Source organism: Ornithorhynchus anatinus, chromosome 10 (assembly GCF_004115215.2).
Source record: "Ornithorhynchus anatinus isolate Pmale09 chromosome 10, mOrnAna1.pri.v4, whole genome shotgun sequence".
Taxonomy (NCBI): domain Eukaryota; kingdom Metazoa; phylum Chordata; class Mammalia; order Monotremata; family Ornithorhynchidae; genus Ornithorhynchus; species Ornithorhynchus anatinus.
Window position 1 is genome coordinate 29,326,270 of NC_041737.1, and position 7,381 is coordinate 29,333,650.

The window sequence follows — 7,381 nt, forward strand, 5'->3', positions numbered from 1 at the left end:
GTGGGACAACCTGATTCCCTTGTGTCTACCCCAGCGCTTAGAACAGTGCTCGGCACATAGTAAGCGCTTAACAAATACCAACATTATTATTATTATTATTAGTTCTAATTTATCACCTATTCCAAGATACAGAAAGGCTGTATCCAGGGTATGCTTCACAATTTGAGAATTTGTTTCCTTTGTGTTCATGCTATATAAGTCTTACCTCTTTCTGAATTTGGCTTTTGAAACATGTCTGCCACATGGCTGCTGTGTGATCTAGGGCAAGTCACTTCACTTCTCTGTACTAGCTCCCCCATCTATAAAATGGAGATTAAGACGGTGAGCCCCATGTGGACAGGAACTGTGACCAACCCAAGTAGCGAAGCCAGGATTAGAACCCATGGCCTTCTGACGCCCAGGTCTGTGCTCTATCCACTAAGCCATGCTGCTTCTCTGCTTCTCCAAAAGGAAGTCTTCCCCAGAATATCTCTTATCTCTCCATTCCATTTTCACTCCCTACTACACTCCCCATGGACTTGAGTTCATATAGAGAAGCAGCATAGCTCAGTTGAAAAAGCACAGGCTTGGGAGTCAGAGGTCATGGGTTCGAATTCTGCTTTGCCACTTGTCAGCTGTGTGACTGTGGGCAAGTTACTTAACATCTCTGTGCTTCAGTTACCTCATCTGTAAAATGAGGATAAAGACTGTGAGCCTCACGTGGGACAACCTGATTACCATGTATCTACCCCAGTGCTTAGAACAGTGCACTGCACATAGTAAGCACTTAACAGATACCAACAATATTATTATTATTATCCCCTAAGCACTTATCTAATCTTCACTCCACCTTGCACCTTTAAACTTGGTTGTTTCTCCCTACCTGCAATTTATTTTAATGTCTGCTCTCTCTGCTAGATTGTAAGTACTTTGAGGTCAGACATTTAATTTTGAGGTCAGGTACTGTATTCTTCAAAGTGCTTTTATTCAGGGCTCTACACACCAAAATCACTCAGTAAATGCCACCAAATGACTGATTGATTGATTTAGAGACTAGGAGACCCCCAGGAGCAGAAAGGCTAAAGTGACTTGCCCAAGGTCTCCAGTGGCAGAGCTAGGAATAGAACTAAGGAATCCTCATTCCCAGATCCATGCTCTTTCCTCTGGACCATGCCTGTTACCTCATCTGTAAAATGGGGATTGAGACTATGAGCCCCATGTGGGACAGGGACTTTGTCCAACTTGATTTGTTTGTATCCACTGGGGTGGATCCACCCCAGTGCTTAGTGCAGTGTCTGGCACATAATAAGTTCTTAGCAAAATTTCAATAAAAAAAGCTCACATCCTAAACTTACCACCCAGTCTCCCTGATCTTCCTCACCTGTTATTATACCTATTACATACCTATTAAAATTATTAAATATATATATTATACCTAATACACACTCACAGCCCTCTTCTTTCCTCCCTGACCACCATCAGCATAGCTTAGTGGAAAGAGCATGGGCTATGGCGTCAGAAGACATGAGTTGTAATCCCAGCTCCACTACTTGTCTGCTATGTGACCTCAGGAAAGCCACTTAACTTCTCTGTGCCTCAGTTACCTCATCTGTAAAATGGGGATTAAGACTGTGAGCCCCACTGGTGCAACCTGATTACCTTATATCTACCCCAGTGCTTGGGACAGTGCTTGGCACATAAGAAGTGCTTAACAAATACCATTATTATTATTATCTTCAACTGTTTGCTCTCCAATGGCTTCTTTCCCACTGTTTTCAAACATGCCCATGTGTCCCCTCTCCTAAAAAACCTTTTCCTTGATCCCATGACTGTCTCCAGTTATGTCCCCATTTCCCCACTACTATTCCTCTCCAAACTCCTTGAATGAGTTGCCTACACTTTGCTGTCTCAAAATCTTCTCCTCCAATTCTCTCCTTGACCCCCATCTGGCTTTTGTCCTCTTCCACTCTACAGAAATCACCTTCTCAGAGGTCACAAATGATCTCCTTATTGCCAAATCCAATGCTCTCTTGCCTTGTCTTGTCATATGTTGTCGAGTCATCTCCAACCCATAGTGATGTCATGGACACATCTCTCCCAGAATCCATCTGCAATCGTACTGGTAGCACATCCATAGAGTTTTCTTGGTAAAAATATGGAAGTGATTTACCATTGCCTTCTGCGCAGTACACCCAAGTCTCCGCCCTCAAGTCTCTCCCAAGCCGCTGTTGCCCAGCACAGGTGAGTTTTGACGTGTAGCAGATTGTCTTCCACTCACTAACCACTGCCCAAGCTAGGAATGGAATGCTATACCTCTGCTTGACTCTCCCTCCCTTAGCTGAGACTGGTAGAGTACTGGAAAACTCTCCAGATGCAACCTGAGAAAGGGCCAATGCCCTCTACTCTATCCTAATCCTCCTCGATCACTCAGCTGCCTTTGACACTCGGAGGAGCCACAGCCAGCCTGGATATGAGTAGGAAGTGATTAGGAGGTGGCAGAGGTGGCAAGGAGGGTGGAGAAGGAAGTTCAGGAGGAGGGGTAAGAGTGAGATCTCAAGAGGACATTTCCCCCATTCCCTCTTCTTCCTCTTCATCCCTTACTGTCCACTCTGCCCTCCAAATGGTCACCCCGACCCCTGGTGACAGCAGCTGCAGCAGCAACAGCAAGAGAACCAATGGAGTCAAGCGGTATTGGAACTTGTCCCCTCCTACCTCACCTTGCTAGTCTCCTACTACAACCCAGTCTGCACACTTGGCTTCTCTAATGCTAACATTCTCACCGTACCTCAATCTCATCTATCTCACCACTGAACCCTTGCCCAAATCCTACCTCTGGCCTGCAATGCCCTCCCTCCTCATATCTGACAATTACTCTCGCTTCCTTCAAAATCTTAGTGAAGGCACATCTCCTCCAAGAGGCCTTCCCTTACTAAGCACTCTTTTCCTTTACTTCTATTCCTTTATGCATCATCCTGACTTGCTCCTTTCACTCATTCATTCAGTCATATTTATTGAGTGTTTATTGTGTGCAAGGCACTGTACTAAGCACTCGGGAGAGTACAATATAATAACAGACATATACCTGCCCACAACGAATTCACAGTCTAGAGCTCCCTTTATTCATCCCCCCTCCAAGCCCTAGATATGTACATATCTGTAATTTACTTATGTATATTGATGTCTGTCTCTCTGTCTAGATTGTAAGCTTATTATGGGCAGGGAATTTGTCTGTTATATTGAACTCCCCCAAGCACTCAGTACAGGGTTCTCCTGTACTGCTCATGAAATATGATTGACTAATAATAACAGTGATAATAATAGTGTTGAATGTATTAAGTGCTTACTATGTGCTGAGCTCTGGACTAAGCACTGGGGTAGATACAAAATAATCAGGGGACTCATAGTCTAAGTAGGAGGGAGAGAGGACACAATCCCATTGAGGAAACTGAGTGAGAGAAGTTAAACGACTTGCCTAAAGTCACACAGCTGGCCAGTAATAACTGTGGTGTTTGTTAAGTGTTTACTATGTGTTAGCACTGAACTAAGCGCTGGAGTATTTATAAGGAAATCAGGTTGGACACAGTCCCTGTCCTGCATGGGACTCACAGTCTTAATCCCCATTTTACAAATGAGGTAACTGAGGCACAGAGAAGAGAAGTGACTTGCTCAAGGCCACACAGCAGACAAGTGGCAGAGCCTGGGATAGAACCCTTTATCTTCTGACTCTCAGACCTGCACTCTATCCACTACACCATGCTGCTTCCATTTCTCAGGCAAGTGGCAGAACCAATATTAGAACCCAGATCCTCTGAGTTCCAGACCTGTGCTCCTTCCTTTAAGCCAAATAAATATGTTCAAAGAATAGAAATAGAATAGGGGAGGATTTGGGGCACAGTTAAGGGGAACAGAAAAGCTTCATGAATTGGGAGTGGAGGAAAGAGGGCAGGGCTGGGTTTACATTCCTTGGGAGGGGAGGGACTTGCTTTGTGTATCTCGATGGGCTAGGGGTCATGTTCTCTGTGCTTCCCCTCATATTGCAGTTAAATTTGCTATGCTGACAGGTAACTCCACTGAAACTGAATTCCCGTTTTGCAGTTCCCAAAACTCTAGAATTTTTTCTTAATTGAAAAGAAAGTCATTCGTTTGGACTTCAATCCTTATGTTATAAAGCAAAACAAATATATTAGAGTCATCTGACATCCCTCCCCTTCTAGTGCCCAAGACTGGAATGCAGATTGCTGAATACACATATAGTAGTAGAAATGGCATTATTAAGCACTTACAGTTTCTGATGCACTGCCTTAGATGCTGGGAAGAAATAAAAGGACATTGATTCAGCTATGGTAGTTGTCCCCCAGGATGTTTACAACATAGAAGACAAGGGTAGGGAAGGGAGATGGGGGTAAGAAATGGTGGCAGACACCAAAGAGAGAATAGCACAAAAAATTTCTGAGAAAACAATTTTGCAATGGAGATTTGCAATGAAGCTATGCAGGTTAGTTGAAAGGGCATGGAACCGAGAATGAGGAGATATGACTTCTCTCTCAGCGCTGACATGTTATTATTATTAGTAGTGTTATTATTTCTACTAGTAATAACTGTGGTATTTATTAAGATCTTAATGGGTGCTAAGTTCTATATTAAGAGCTGGGGAAAATGCAAGATAATCAGTTTGTACACAGCCCTCATCCTTCACGTAAGTATAAGTAGGAGGGAGAACAGATACTGAATTCCCATTTTGCAGATGATAAGTTAAATGCCATGCCCAAGATCATGTAGCAGGCAAGTGACAGCTATGACAGAAACACAGGTTCTCTGAATCCCAGGCCCATCTTCTTTTTCTGTAAGCCATGCTTCTTCTCGATTACCTGCTGGGTGACCTTGGACAAATCTGTTACCTTATCTATGCCTCAGTTCCCTCATCTGTAAAATAGGGAAAAGATACCTACTTGCCTTCAACCTTAGACTATGACCCACCTGTGGAATAGGAACTGTGTCTGATCTTGTATCAAGCCCACACCACCCATCCAGTCCCACAGCATTTATGTTCATATCCGTAATTTATTTATTTATATTAAGGTCTGTCTCTCCCTCTAGACTGTGAGCTCAATGTGAGCAGCAGGGAATGTGTCTGTTATAAAGTTATACTGCACACTCTCCAGAGCTTAGTGCAGTGACTTGCACACAACAAGCACTCAGTCAATACAACTGATTTTCAATCTTCCTCTCAAATTTTGCAAATTAAGCTTTGCCTTTCTCCCTGCACCCAAGGGAAGAATACAGTTTCTTCCAATTTCCTAGAAATACATTCTCAACCCATAATATGAATTAGGCAAGCACACAACTCTTTCTGTAATTTTACCTGACCCTTTGCAATCCACCAATTCCAAACTCCTTCAGAATTAGTCTATATCCTAACAGATCCCCATTGTACAGATGAGGTAACTGAAGCACAGAGAAGTTAAGTGACTTGTCCAAGGTCACACTGCAGGCAAGTGGAAGAGCTAAGATTAGAACTCAGATCCACTGACTTTTGGGCCCAGGATCTTCTCACTAGGCCACGCTACTTTTCCAGTAATACCCATTTCTGTTTGCCCCAGAGAATACCCATTCAAAACTGATGTTTCTGCAGAAATGAAAATAGGAACATAGAGGAAGACTTTCTGCAGAATGCCTTAGAAAATTGAATAACTCCAAATTAAAGAAGATTACTTCCAGCTAAAGTAAAATGTTTCTACTATTCTTTTTTATATAAGAACTTAGGAAAATATGTTGAATTAATCACTGAAATGTCTAAATAAAGTACATGACTTCCTGATCAAAAGATCTTTTGCCAATTAACTATGCATATCAAGAGCACACAACAAATATATCATGCTTGAAATGTAAATGATTTCAAAGTTTTAAATGATAAATTCTTTGCAGCACTAGAACTTGAAATATATCCAACCTCTTATTGTTGTAAAAATATATTTTAAGATTTCCTTCTGTATTTACATAACAAAGATGATGAAAGATTGTGTTCCGAATCGCTGTCACATTCAGCTATAAATCACCTAAATTAAAGGAAATACTTTTCACAATTCAATGATGAATGAGCTCAATTCTTCCCACTGAAAAGGAGAAGTCAACTTTCAAGACCAAGCACTAGTGTGGCTCAAAGAAGGTTCTGAGAGCATTCTGAGGAGGTTCTAAGTAGAGGGTTGGATTCTCCATTCATACCACAAAATCTATGTTGCACGCTAACCTCATCAAATTGTATCTTCCCTAGCGTTTAGAACAGTGCTGGATGCCTAGCAAGAGCTTAACAATAGTAACTCATGTCCCTACTCTGTACTCTGTTGCTTCTCCTATCTCTAATTTATTTTAATATCTCTCCCAGTAGTCTAATCTTCTTGAGGGCAAGGACTATACTATCTCCACTGCACTCTTCCAAGTGGTTAGCATAGTGCTCTGCACATGGCAAATGCTCAATAAATACCATTGATTGATTAATTGATTGATGGGTCTGTGATTCTCGTGGTTCTATATGGTTTGTATTCCTCTGGTTCATACCCAATCATATTATTGAGCTCTTCCTATATGTAGAGCACTGAACTAAGTGCTTGGGAGAGTACAATATAATGGAGTTGGTAGACATAGTCCCTGTCCATGAAGACCTTAGAGCCGAGAGGGAGAGATAGACATTAATGTAAAAAAAATTAAGGTCACACCATCTCCTCCAAGAGGTCTTCCCCAATTAAGCCCTTTTCTCCCGAGCTTGCTCTTCCTTCTGGGTCATCTATGCATTTGGAACTGTGACCTTTGGATATATGATATTCACCCCACCCCCAAGGCCACAACACTTATGTACATATCTTTAAATTATATATTATAAATTATTTATTTGCATATCTTATTTATTTATATTATAGACTGTAAGCTCATTATAAGCAGAAACTGTGTCTGTTGTTTGTACTCTCCCAAGTGACTACTATAGTGCTCTGTAAGTGTTCAATAAATGCCACTGACTGATTGATAAATGGATTAAATTACAAATGTGTACATGAGTGCTGTGAAGACTAGGAAGGGGTGAATAAAGAATGCAAATCCTAGTGCAATGGTGATGCAGAAGGGAGGGAGAAGAAGAAATGAGGGCTCAGTTAGGGAAGGCCTCTTGGAGGAGATGTACTTTAAATAATGTGTTTTTACGCAAGAGATGTGTCCAGGCCAGGAAGAAAAAGGGTCAGTCTGCTTCATCATTGGGCCAGCATGCAAACAAGCAAAGGCTCAACTGTCAATCAATCAATGGTATTTACTGAGCGCTTACTGTTGGCAAAGCACTGTATTAATCACATAGGACCATACTATACATTAGAGTTGGAAAGCATAACCCCTATCCACAAGGACCTGTCAATATAGA

At 41.9% G+C, this 7,381-nt stretch overlaps 1 non-coding gene across 1 annotated transcript; it reads right to left on the reverse strand.

Moving 5' to 3' along the window:
• Positions 1-2,230: 2,230 nt before the first annotated feature.
• Positions 2,231-2,368, reverse strand: LOC114814847. Its single transcript, XR_003762643.1, has one exon. It is a non-coding gene; the product is annotated as a small nucleolar RNA SNORA7 (small nucleolar RNA).
• Between the last annotated feature and the right edge of the window lie 5,013 nt (positions 2,369-7,381).